Source organism: Melospiza georgiana, chromosome 3 (genome assembly GCF_028018845.1).
Source record: "Melospiza georgiana isolate bMelGeo1 chromosome 3, bMelGeo1.pri, whole genome shotgun sequence".
Classification (NCBI taxonomy): domain Eukaryota; kingdom Metazoa; phylum Chordata; class Aves; order Passeriformes; family Passerellidae; genus Melospiza; species Melospiza georgiana.
This window is the reverse complement of record NC_080432.1, coordinates 88,884,181-88,896,632: the sequence shown is the minus strand read 5'-3', so window position 1 is coordinate 88,896,632 and position 12,452 is coordinate 88,884,181.

Below are 12,452 nucleotides of genomic sequence, written 5' to 3'. Positions count from 1 at the left end.
TGTACTTTAAGAGTTGTAATAATTTTTTTTTGTTTCAATTTTTTTTCTGTGGTTTCCATGGCAAAATATTCTACTAAAAACAACATAATGTCCTGAGCAGCTTTTAACGAAAATTACAGCTCAGCAGTTTGACTGCACCTTGCTAGGAAATGTGTGCTGGGCTCTGTTTGACAGGAGCAGGGATGCTCTTGGAGAGCTGTAGACAAGGACATGAGCCCAGAATGTCTTGGCTTTGAGCTTCAATTGATACAAACTAGGGGCTGACTATACAGTGCTGCTCCTTCTGCAGCATGGGCTCTTGTGGGCCTGCAGAGACCGCTCTGAATGTTTCCAAGGGAGTTTCTTGTGGAAGTTTCTTTGGGATCAGTGTGGGCACAGGCAGAGCGCTCAACTTGGTGAGGATGTTGGGTGCTGAGAGAAACCGGCTCATCTTTCTTTGATGAAGATCTAATTTACCATAACCTGCTCGAGCTAAGAGGTCCTTGCAAACTTTTGCACAGTACAAAGTTGAATAAGGAAGCCAAGCTCACTCTGATATCAAAAAACTGCTGTTCCTTGGCAGTTGGGAAATTTGGGCTTCTTGATCAAAGCTGAAGCACACATTTCTGCATGGATATCCCTTATACATTTTCTGTCATTCCTGGCCTTTAAAATTAATCAACTCGTCTTTTACCATTATGTAATACCTATATATGTAGAAAAGAGGTAATTTAAATCTAGATGAAGTCAATATTGGCACTTACAAGTCTTTTATAGGCACAGGTATCTTTTAGCTAGCTCAAAGCCTTAGGGTTTAGAGCAGTAAAATCTTAAAAGCTTCTTATTGGCTTCCTCTACAAATAAATTAGTTACATGGACACTCAGATTTGTTTATATGGAGATGTAAAAAGAAGGCACTTTGGTTAAATTGGAATATATCTTCAGAGCATGTTTGCTTCCAGAATAGTTGGGAAAAATGATGAGTTAGTGGCTGCTTAGTATAGAAGACAGTAGAATAATTTTGTTTGGAGAATGTATTTGTTAATACAGAAATAAATCTTGTTCCATAGCTGTAGAAATAAATTTTAAAAGTGCAATCTCTTGAAATTACACTACTGACTATGTAGTCTCTCTCTAGCAACAGCAGGGGATATTTCAGGGGCTATTAAGAAGAGACGCTCATGAATCTCCATGATTTATTGTATTTTTCACCACATACAAGCCTTTCCTTTCTAAAAACCCATGAATTTGTGACACATAGATGCCAGCTGCAGCTCTGAATGGTGGATTTGGATCTGTAGATATGAAAGCCAGATCGGACAGCCCCAGGCAGCTTCACACCCCAATCCGGACCTTTCCTTTTCCTCCTCCAAGTAGCTCCAGCTGCAGCAATCAGTGCTCAGCTTAACTCTTTCAAGGCTCCCAGTTCTCCACAGAGTTTGTACCTGAAAGTAAATAGTTCAAATTGCCTTTTTGGAGATTATGAGTCTAGAATACTGCTTATTCAGACTTAGTTGGGTTTTAGGATTTTAGGAGTAAGAAGCTGGCTTTTGAGTCCTGCACTGGACATAAAGTATTAATCATTTGTATCACCATTAGTGCAATTTAGTTGCCAAAAAACAGCTGTGTATTTTAAAACTACAACAACATAAATTCAGAGAGTGAGGCAATTAAAGCAGAACATAAATGAAAACTGTAGCTTGGAGCATTCTTAAAAAAATACCCCAATGACTCTTCAATATGTGTGTGTGTGTGTGTGTATGTGTGTGTGCATGCACAGAGATGATACCATACCTCACACAGCATTGTCATTGTCTATTCATTCATTAGAGGTAATTATTTTTAATTTTTGTCCCCACTGACCTGTAGGCAGATGGTTAGCATGAATGCCATTTTTATCTGGACACCAGATCTGGCCAGACCACAATCTGTTGGATTTGATCACTAAACTGGCAGCTGCATTACAGACCTGCTCTTTTCTCTTATTGTCTCCAGGGACTGCAGATTGGATGCACTGAATGTGAACTTCTGCAAAACATGGGGCTTTTTGTCATTTTCACTTTGCTTTCTTTTTATGACCATCCGGTAAATATCAGCACAGTTAAAAGCTAATTGAATCAAACTGCACCAAAAAAAGCAATTTTTAGCTACAAAATTATTTTGTGCTTATATAAAAAGCAAGAAAGTAAATGAGACTTTAAAGAACAAATATACATGTGCAAGTCAATATGAAAAGGTAATTCAATGAATTCTATATTGGAGTTTAAAAAAATCTATATATGAACACTATCCTTATCTAAAAACAGAGGACAAGGTGCTGTGGGACATATTTCTGAAATGGAGAAAAGGACCAAAGGCATTTTATAATTGTATGGCTTGCACATGGAAAACTTGTGTAATCAGTAATACCAAACACTTCTATATGACATAGTTGCATGACATACAAAAATAGACAGAGATTTTTGTCCAACCTTACTCTCACTAAGGCTTGAGAACATGCATAACTTTAAACATATGAGTATTATCCATATTAAAAGACATGGTATACACTATACGGATTACATTTTTTCTAAGTGTGTGTGTAAATCTGTTTTATCAGAGGGGTTTTTTTTGCCTTCTTTTGTTATTTCTTGGTCTGGCAAAATTATTAAAAGCATGGTGGAAGTTGTGCCTCAATAAAGACTGAAATGTTTTTAGCTGTTTTCTATTCAGATTAAATAAAAGAAAAATTTTGTTTAAAATATACTGATTGCTATGTTGCACTTAAAACTGTCATAATAAATTAATAATTTGTATCTTAATGTAAAAGGCATCTATTAATTACAGAGAGTAATTGTCCTCCCTTTACAAGATACAGCAATGTCAAATCCAGATTTGCTCTACTGTGGCTATCTGATGTTTATGATAGGACAGGGATGCATGCAAATACTTCTTGCAACACAAGAAATTTCACTTTTTACTATACGACTGTGCCACAAGTAGACTTCAGAGACAAGGTTTATAATCTTACATGTTTGGATATATTTAGGCAGAATTTAACTTTTATCAAACTGACATTTACCTTACCAACTTTTAAAACTTATCCCTGCTGCATTCCAGTATTGCATACATAGGTAGCGAGACACAAATGAAATAAAATTACATGTGGTTAAATGCCGTCAGAAAGGGCTACTTCTCAGGAACTTTTTTATATTTCCACACTGGTGAAAAGCCCACTGTGAGCCCAACAGGTCATTCTGGTTCCTCTATTTTGACCTAAGAAAAGAAGAGGGAACCTTGTCTGGCTCAACAGACTCCCTCATGCATTTTTCATTTGAACATCATAGATTAAAATGAATATAAGCAGCATAAGGAAAAGCAGCCTCCACAGGGGTTTTGTGTGTTACAGTCAGATGCACTTTCACTTAGTGCTCCCCCCTGATGTTTTCCTGGCCAATTGTACAGTAGGAGGGACAGAGAAGATGCCAGACCCAGATCTTGCACCTCCCAGGTAATCACTGAACTTCCTAGAGGAAAAAGGATTTTTCTCCTGTTAAACAGCTGCCTCCAATAGGGAATTAGTTTGACATAAGCTGGTGAGTAAATACTTAACAAGAAAACAGTGAGTACAGGTACTTACCTAGAAGGTTCACCAGCCTAACTTTGTTCTCCTGGCTCTAAGTCTACTATTCCTGTCATATTTAGAAAACTTAGTTGCCAGAATTACTTCCTTTACTGTAAGTAGAAAGAAAGAGATAATTTTAGAACATGATTTGTATCCCTTGACTCTCTTCCCTGCAAATTCAGTTCTCTCTGGTCCATATGAGAGAAATAAAGATTCAGTGGTGACATTTCACCATCCTCACTAACAATCCAGTGCAGATTGCTGTGTAGCATTGCAAAAGTGCACGTGAAAAAAAAAAAAAAAAGTGAAACTAGATGGCAAAATGGAATTTAGGGCTACAAAAAGCATCAATGATGATTAAACAAGAGAGTATGCTTGACAACAATTAATCCTAATGATTTTTGGTTTTTCTGTGTTGGCAAAAATAGGTCCATGTGAAAGTTCCTTATAGGCCATTTAAGAGAACACATGCTTTTTATGCCCTGGACAACTGAACTAGTGCTGTGCTTTCAAAGATATTTTTGAGGTCAGGAGTAAAGCTGTAACAACCTGTCACGAGTGCTGGGAATATCCAAGGTAGGCCTGTTATGAGAGCAGTATATTTAATGTTTTCACAGATGGATTTGAGTGGCAGGAGCTTGTGCAGGTGGTCCCAGAGCAGCAGGGCTGGGGTCTCCCAGCCAGGTGAGCAGAGCACACAGGCTTAGAAGAAGATGCAAAGACACTGCCAAACACTTCACACTCACTCATGTGCTGCTTACATGCTTTGGCATTGAGAGCCAGCAATCTTTTCCAATGTTTCAGCAAATCTATCATGCTTGCCAACTTTTAAAATTCAGAAGTGGACCCTGCCTCTCCAGCTGCCATTTTTTAGGCAAAAAGAAATATCTACCAGAGGCCTCCGATGACTTCCAGTGACTCCAGAACAAACACAAAAATCGTGGGATTTGCTGTGCAAGTGCAAATGTGGTGGCTGCTGTGTGGACTGCACGTCCAAATGCACTTTTATGTGTCAGGGTTTCTGCACACAAGACAGGATTGCTCTGTGGCTTTGCCTCAGATTACACCCAGCATTCAGAGATGTTCCATACATAGGGACAAAACATGCAAATGTTATAGAGCTGGCAAGAATACAGTCATAGCAGATCACACAGCAGAAGATGAGTATTTCTGGAAACAGGAATTTTTCTTTTCTTCTCCTTTTCCAGGGGAGGAAATGGCACCGCTCAAAATAGAAATTTTCATTGTCATATAAAATTATAAATTCTTTGAGTCTTTTTGACCCCCAATCTGTCTAAAAAATGAAATACACCTAAGGGCACAATACTTGTTTGGAGGTTTCCAGCCTGAGAAGACTAAGAAGCCACATTTTCACTGAGTTTGAAGTCACGTCAGGTAAAGAGGGAGAAGATGATTGAATTCAACCTTAGGTATAGCAGCTATGATTGCTACTCCTGCATTGTAGTAATAAGACATTATTACTTGTCCCAAGACATTTCATGCAAAAATAAAGGTGGGAGCTTTTCTCTGAGCCACATCCCCCAGTGCTGGCACTGGGGTTTGGTACCATTTGTACCACTCACCTCAGCAGCTGACAGGCAGTGACTTCCAGTGGGACACAGGTGAGAATTCCCTGGAGCACCCATCATTGCCCCCCTGGCCCTGCAATCTCTCTCACATCTCCTCTTTTATAACAGCTGCTAAAGTTCAGCTTGCTGTCACATGAAAGGGAGCAAGCACACAAGAGCATGGGCAGCAAACTGAAATGGGAGGGTGTTCAGGAAAAAGGGGGGAAAGAAAGAGGAAATTCATTAAATGAATATCTGGCTGCTGCAAAATCTGGTAGTGCATTAACGCAGCATGGGGTCTGAATCTCTGTTGCAAGGCCCTGACTGTGTCCACTGTTGCTTCATTACTATTTTATTGATTTCAGAGGGGAATATAAATCTAGAGCAGCCTGACTGACTTAGCAAAACACAGGGCTGACAAAGTTAATGTGCTAAAAGAAGGGATATTTTGGAATCAAAACTGAGGCAAAGTGAGTCTATAACGTACTGCAGTTTGTTTAAAAGACATCCCCTTTTTAAATTATGCGATGTTATCATTTTCAACTCTTCCAAATAATCTAAAGAATGTGGGACAATGTAAAACTTCCTCTAAGCAAAGAAAGCAGTGCCTTGAAGCCAAAGCGATTCCATAGCTTCCTGAAAAAAAGAATAAGTTTTTAGCTCTAAAACCACTTAACAGAAGGGGAGTTTATTCTTACTACCAAAATCAAATACCAGTAGAGACCAATCACAGAGGTCCTCCCAATGATAAGTGTTATAAATTAATGTTGTAATTGGCATTGTTTTATTAACTAATAGTATCAACTGGACCACTCAGAGGGCTCATTGCCAGTTTGGCAGGATGCAGTTAAAAAGAGTGTTTCTGCCAATTTATTGCCTTTGCACCCCTGGGACTGCTGAGCTCCCACTTCAAACAGAGAGCAGAATTCTTTTGCCACTCACCAAGTAGTGCATCAGCCTTGAATCACTTAGTTGGGTCCTACATACACAAAAAAATTTAACATCTGGATTGTTACAAGAAAATGAAGGAGATTTGGCACTTTGACACCAAACACTGATAGCTGTGTGACCAGATGTGTGAGTCTTTCCTGTGGAAAGGAATGCAGAACTAGAGGAGTTCTTGTGGCTACTGAACTGGAGGTAAGTACACTATTTTCCATCAGTGGTTAACCTCTTTACCCTCTGCTCCAGATGTTTCCTTTCCTTCCTCAAACTTCTAAAGTGAAGTAGCAGCATGTGAGAAACTCTGCAACAGCAGAAACTGGAGGAATCCAACGCACAAAGAGGATCATGTTATGTTGGGGCCAGTGCTCACATCTCAGCAAATACAAGTACCTGAAATTTTGTGTATTTATTTAGAAATAAAGTACAGGCACAGTGCCAGCCCTATTTGGTTATGCCAGTGCACCTTTTCCATCAGGAATAAAACAGTTGCCATGTAAGGCTTAGCAGAATTCTGTAGCCAGCATACAGGGAATAAAACAGCCCCAGCAACACCTCATTCTGTCTTCAAACAGGTTTAAGAATGCTTAAAAAATACTTTGAAACGATTCATTTTTCCTAATTGAGGTCCTGGCAGTCATATAAATGCAAAACCATTTTTTAACCTGGCCAAGATTTTGGTCTCATCTACTTTCTACATTCCACTGTTTAATCACAAAGCTGCATGGAAAAACATTTTGATGTTTCTGGTGTGAATTTCTCATCCTTTATACATCCTTCTTCATATTCCAGGAAACAGAAGTTCCTATTCATCTTCCCTGGACTTTTGTTTTCAGGTAATTTTGATTTTCAGAAAATATAATTTCACCCTGATTCGTGTATTTTTAAAATATCTCTGTTTTTTTAATTACTTTTGGTGAGAAGTATTTTTTAGGCTTTTGACCCCTACTATTGATTTTTTTTAGACTCTCTTGATTTTCCAGTGATACTTTGATGAGGGGGGAGGAGAGAAAGAGGAAAGACCCACACTTTTGAATTGCTCCCTGAAGGACTCTGTCATCCCTATGTAGGAAAACCTACTGAAATCTTACGAGATTTGTTTCCTACATCTGTATGTGAACACAGGTTTGTATTGATGTGTGTAAAATGATGCCCAACAAACCCCATTGTCAGAAGACAAAAAACAAGACAAGCCTTCCAAAACTGTCAGGTTGAGTTATCCAGACCCTGACAAGACTTGTGTATCAAAAAATTCTAAATAAAAATAATGAAAATAATCTATATAAATTCCTTGAACATTTTTATTTCAAGAACCATTAAAGAAAAAAAATGCTGAATATATGCATTCAAAACCCCATAATTTAATTCTAAAAGTCTGTAAAAATTAAAGTAGCCTAAATATTAAAATAAATGCAAATTGCATAGCAAGCAGTAAAATAATTTAGCAAATAGTTTTGTTTCCACAGAAATCTCACACGAAATTGAAAATACGAATCAGCAATCAGCATAGATCTGTAACTATTGTTCTTGTCTTCATTAATGCATCATGGGATATGACAAAATATAGAGAATTTCATTCACTTTAATCATAGAAATGTACTTATACTACATTTAATTCAGCTACACCTGTAACCCATGAGTTGCCTCTATGCCCACTGCATCAAAAAATACATGTAGTGATGGTTGTAAAATCTGTAAGAAGAATGAAACTTTTCAAAATTTAGGAGAAGTTTAAAATCTAAAAAAATTGCAGAACTATGTCCTCTGAATATATCTTCCTAGTCTTCCTTTAAATCTTATTCATCTTCTTATCCTTCTTCCCTGCTTTCACCCAGGGAAAAAACCCAGGATCTGGGTTTTTCAAAGATCACTACAGAAGATTGAACTCGGCTATTAATGAAATAACTAAGTGCTTTTGAAAATGCCATTCTAAAAACCAAGTGGAAAACCTCAGATTCATTAATAGATAAATGTGCCTGGGTAAAGAAAAAGTTGCTGAAAGCCCAAAGGAATTTGGATATTGAATTTTATTCTTAAAAACTCAAATTATCAGACCAGCTAAGTGGGGAAGTGGAAATATGTTTTTAAATTTTCCCGTTTTTCCTGAATATGTATTTAACTTGTTTAAACCATACACAGTGGTGCTCATTAAGTTCTGATCTTTTCTCCATACATAAAAACATCAGCATTTTTTTGTTTCTGTGGTTAATGAAACCTTGGTGATACCTCTGGTCAGGGTCAGTTTCAAGGATAAAAATTCTGTTTCCAAAGGCTGCATGTGCCCAACAAGATCTGTTTCCTGGCTAATTACACGAAAAACTGCACACAATGGCGCTCTCCTGTGTAACTCACACAACATTGCAATCCATCATCATGGACATTGGCTCTGTGTTTGACACTTCCCAGCACAAACTGTGGTATCTGAGGCCTAAAAGAAGCAGTGAATGAACATGGAATTGAAACAAACAAAACGGAGACCCTCCCAATTTTGCATCAAGCTGCAAATGCAGAGCAGGCTACAATCAAATGCTGTAAAGTCAGTGCAATGAAATATATATGATCCCCAGCAGAAGGATATTCCATATTTTTTCATAAGTTTTCTCCTTCTTTTCCACAGGGAATCATCTGAGCAACTCAAGCCCTAGAGTGAGGGCTATAAACCACTGGTGTTTAGTGACCATCTGCACCAGTAGTTCCATTATCTGTGGCTGGAGATTGATTTTCCCTTTCCTTGCATGTTCACTTACCCTAATGCCCCAGAGTGCGCAATGGAGCCAGCAGCATATAATGCAAAGACAGCTTTTAAGGCATCAAAAGTGAAAGCATCAGGAGTATCATTATATTCTGAATCTTTTGTAGTAGCTTTTTGTCTAATCCTATTGTAACCAGAATCCACTGATGGTGGCTAGGCCCCTCCTTTATGAAGCTTAAGTGCAGAGCTCAGAAGAGCTCTGCTTTCCTCAGAGGAAGGTGAAAAAGTCTGCTTCAGATGGCTCCTTTATGGAGAGGGTCCAGTCTTATGTGCACCTATTTCATATCAATTTCGTGCACGACCAGTAACCCAGAAGGCAACAGGGACACTCATTCAGGTCTGGAGGCTGGGAGCCAGCAGAAGATTGTTTAGGAGTTCCAGACCTCAACAACTCTTTTTAGTGGTATGAATAGTAAATTCAAAGTTGGGTCAAGTAGCGCAGTTATTCCTAAGTCATTGTCAGTGGTTACTGTAATTACTCTGAGGAAATGTTTATTTTCTCCCTCAGTGACAAGCCAAAGGCCCCCAGGGAAAATGGGAATACCAGGGAAAATGAACTCATTAATTGCCCATATAGGAGGAGAACTGAAAGTGGTGGGGCACACAGACCAGGTTCTGGAATGGGCTTGGCATGCAGCAGCTGCCAGTGCTCCCAGCAAACTGATCTTAGCAGGGCGTGACAGATGCAAGATTTTTAAGAATCTGGCCCCCTATTTAGGTACCTAAAATGGGATCCAAAGCCTACAAATCTGCCTTTCTGCATCTAGTCAGTTTAACTATTTAGACATTACCTCTTTTTTCACACCCAAGAAAACCCCGCAAAACAAAATCATGTGAGGAGAGGAAAAGTGTGGCTTTCCAAAATATTGCACAATGTTTCCCTTGAGAGACCCATAAGAATGCAAATCTTCCTCTCTGTGCCTAGAATGTACCTCCTACATACCTGAAACTCCCAAATTGCTTCTCAGCACTTCTGAGACCACAAAGATGCTTGTGCGCCTATAAAGACTACACATGGAAGAACACACGAACACACAAGAAAAGGTATCAATTATCATGCCATTGATCATACTGTGTATTCAAAGTGCATTCTTTGTCCATGGTCTCCTGCTCCATGAGAATCAAACCTTGAAAATATACATTATTACTAACTCTGTATAGTAAATGCATGATAATATTTCCATTTAATGATGGAAATTATGCGTATTACTTGAAATACAATAAAAATGTGAACTTTAGTATTGTTCAAAATTTAAGACATAAATAAGTTACAAATACTAATATATTCATAATTGGTTTTTCTTCAGTTTTTTCTTCACAACATGACCTAATGTTGCTCTCAGAGAACAGGGAACCTAAGCTTAATTCATTCCCTCACCTATAAGGTTTAGAACATGTTTTTTTTGCATCACCTTCAGAAGTGGAATGATTGTGGTGTAAAAAACGCCCAAAAAGTTAGTTAGAAACTGTATTTCTGGTCCGTAATGGCTAAAGCCTCTTCAATGAGGAACAAAGGTCTAAATCAAATCCAGACTGACAACTACTGCCTCTGCCACCAGTGTATTTTCTCAATATTGTCTTGGCATCTTAAAAACAAAAAAGAAGTGCACTTAAATTGAAAGGCTACATTTTTTGTTTGATAAAAGGGAAATATTTTGGTTTCAGCATATATAAGTTATCTGTGGGACTCATTGCCACATGTCAGCATTAGGTACATAACAGAATTTTTATGGAGTGTAAAGTTCTGAATGGTGGAATGGTGACTAGGAAACACACAGATGCATCAGAAAAGGTGTGTGATATATATATATATATATATACACACATATATATATGTAACATAAAAGAGTAAGCTACTGCTTGCTACTAACTAGTAAGAATAAGAGCAAAAAAACCTTTCACTTTAGGAGGGTTGTGGCATAACTGACCATTTTCTTGTACCTTTGTCTGAAACATTAGCCACTGTCAGAGAAGAGATGCTGGGCTAAGTTTGATCATTTAGTTTGATCATTCTTTTGGCAATTAAATAAAGCAAGTAGAGTAAAACAGATTCTTTTTAAAATGGATACATCTACATAAAAAACAGAAAAAGAAATAGTAGCTACATGATGCCTAGTAGCTACATGATGCCTTAGTCAACCAAGCAAAATTCCATAGATCTGTGAAATTAAATATTTTTATTTTGCTATGAAAGTTTTCTGACAGACAAGGGACAGAAATAATTTTTGTTTAGTAAGATAATAATTTCTTTCCTGATTTTGAAATATAAGAAAATCAAATATTTATTTTTCAAATGTTTTTAACTATCTGACTTGGAGTGGATATTTAAAATCAGATCCCCAATATCCTGTGTGAGGGCTTTAAGTACAATCCCAATTTCTTGTGTTAGAGATCTTCTCCTTCCATAAATATTTAAACCCTAACATACAATAGTGAAATATTTATGATAAATTTCAGTGATAAAATGTTAAATCCCTCTTTAGCTAAATAATAAAGGATCTCTTATTTTTATAAAAATATTTTGTGACCATTATCTGCAGATTATCATAGAGTTAAATAATTTTAATCTAATTGTAATCTTCTCCTATTTTGTCCATTATCATTTTTGCTGATATTTGTAATATTCTGCAACAGATTTCTTGCAAAAACAAAATATTCCTTCAAAAAACACCTTACAAATTGTATTGTCACACATCCTATATAGAAATCATGTGCAGAATTTAGACTATAAAGAAATCCTTTCTCATGCTCAAATCCTGATTTCATACATTCATCAATTTTACAAATATAGGAGGCAGTTGAAAGAGGGTAGGTTTAGGTTAGGTATTAGGAGGAAATTCTTTACCACAAGGGTGGTGAGGCACTGGAACAGGGTTCCCAGAGAAGCTGTGGATGTCCCATCCCTGGGGACCTGGAAGTGTTCAATCCCACTCTGGATGGGGTCCTGAGCCACTTGTTCTGTTGGAAGGTGCCCCTGCCCATGATGTGGGGGTCAGAACGAGATGATCCTTTATGTTCCCTTCCAACTTGGGCCATTCTATGTATTTAGTCAAATATTTTCTACTTAATACTGTAGAGACCAGTAACTTGTATCTGACTATAGCACAACTTTTGTCAAGGTTTATAGCCTTTGTTTGATAAGCCCAGGAAATACAGAGTCTGTTCCAATGGCCAAGCACTCTGTCAGAAATGTGCTCTCTTTCTCATATGGAAAGTATTAACTCATACAGAAGAGCTGAGACAGCCTCTTACTATGGCAAACTCCAGAACTCAAGGAGTTAGAAAATGGAGTTAGAATAAATTTCATTTATTTGTATAAATAAATGAAATCTCAATTCTGTCCTCCTTAAGAGTAGAACGCATAAGAGCAAGTGGTGTAGAAAGAATTATTTTCCCTCTCTGAAACAGTATTTTAGACTAGAAATTGATGAATTAATAGCAAGCAAATGGCTCTTGTGGCTAATGAGGCCTTGGGAAGGCAAGTAGCACAGCCTGACTCATGCATATCCACTGTCTGCATTTCAGCATTATAGACCTTGGTGAACAGCAGGTTTCTGTTATCTTACCTAACAGAAACCCCCATCCATACATGTGCTTTATAGGCATT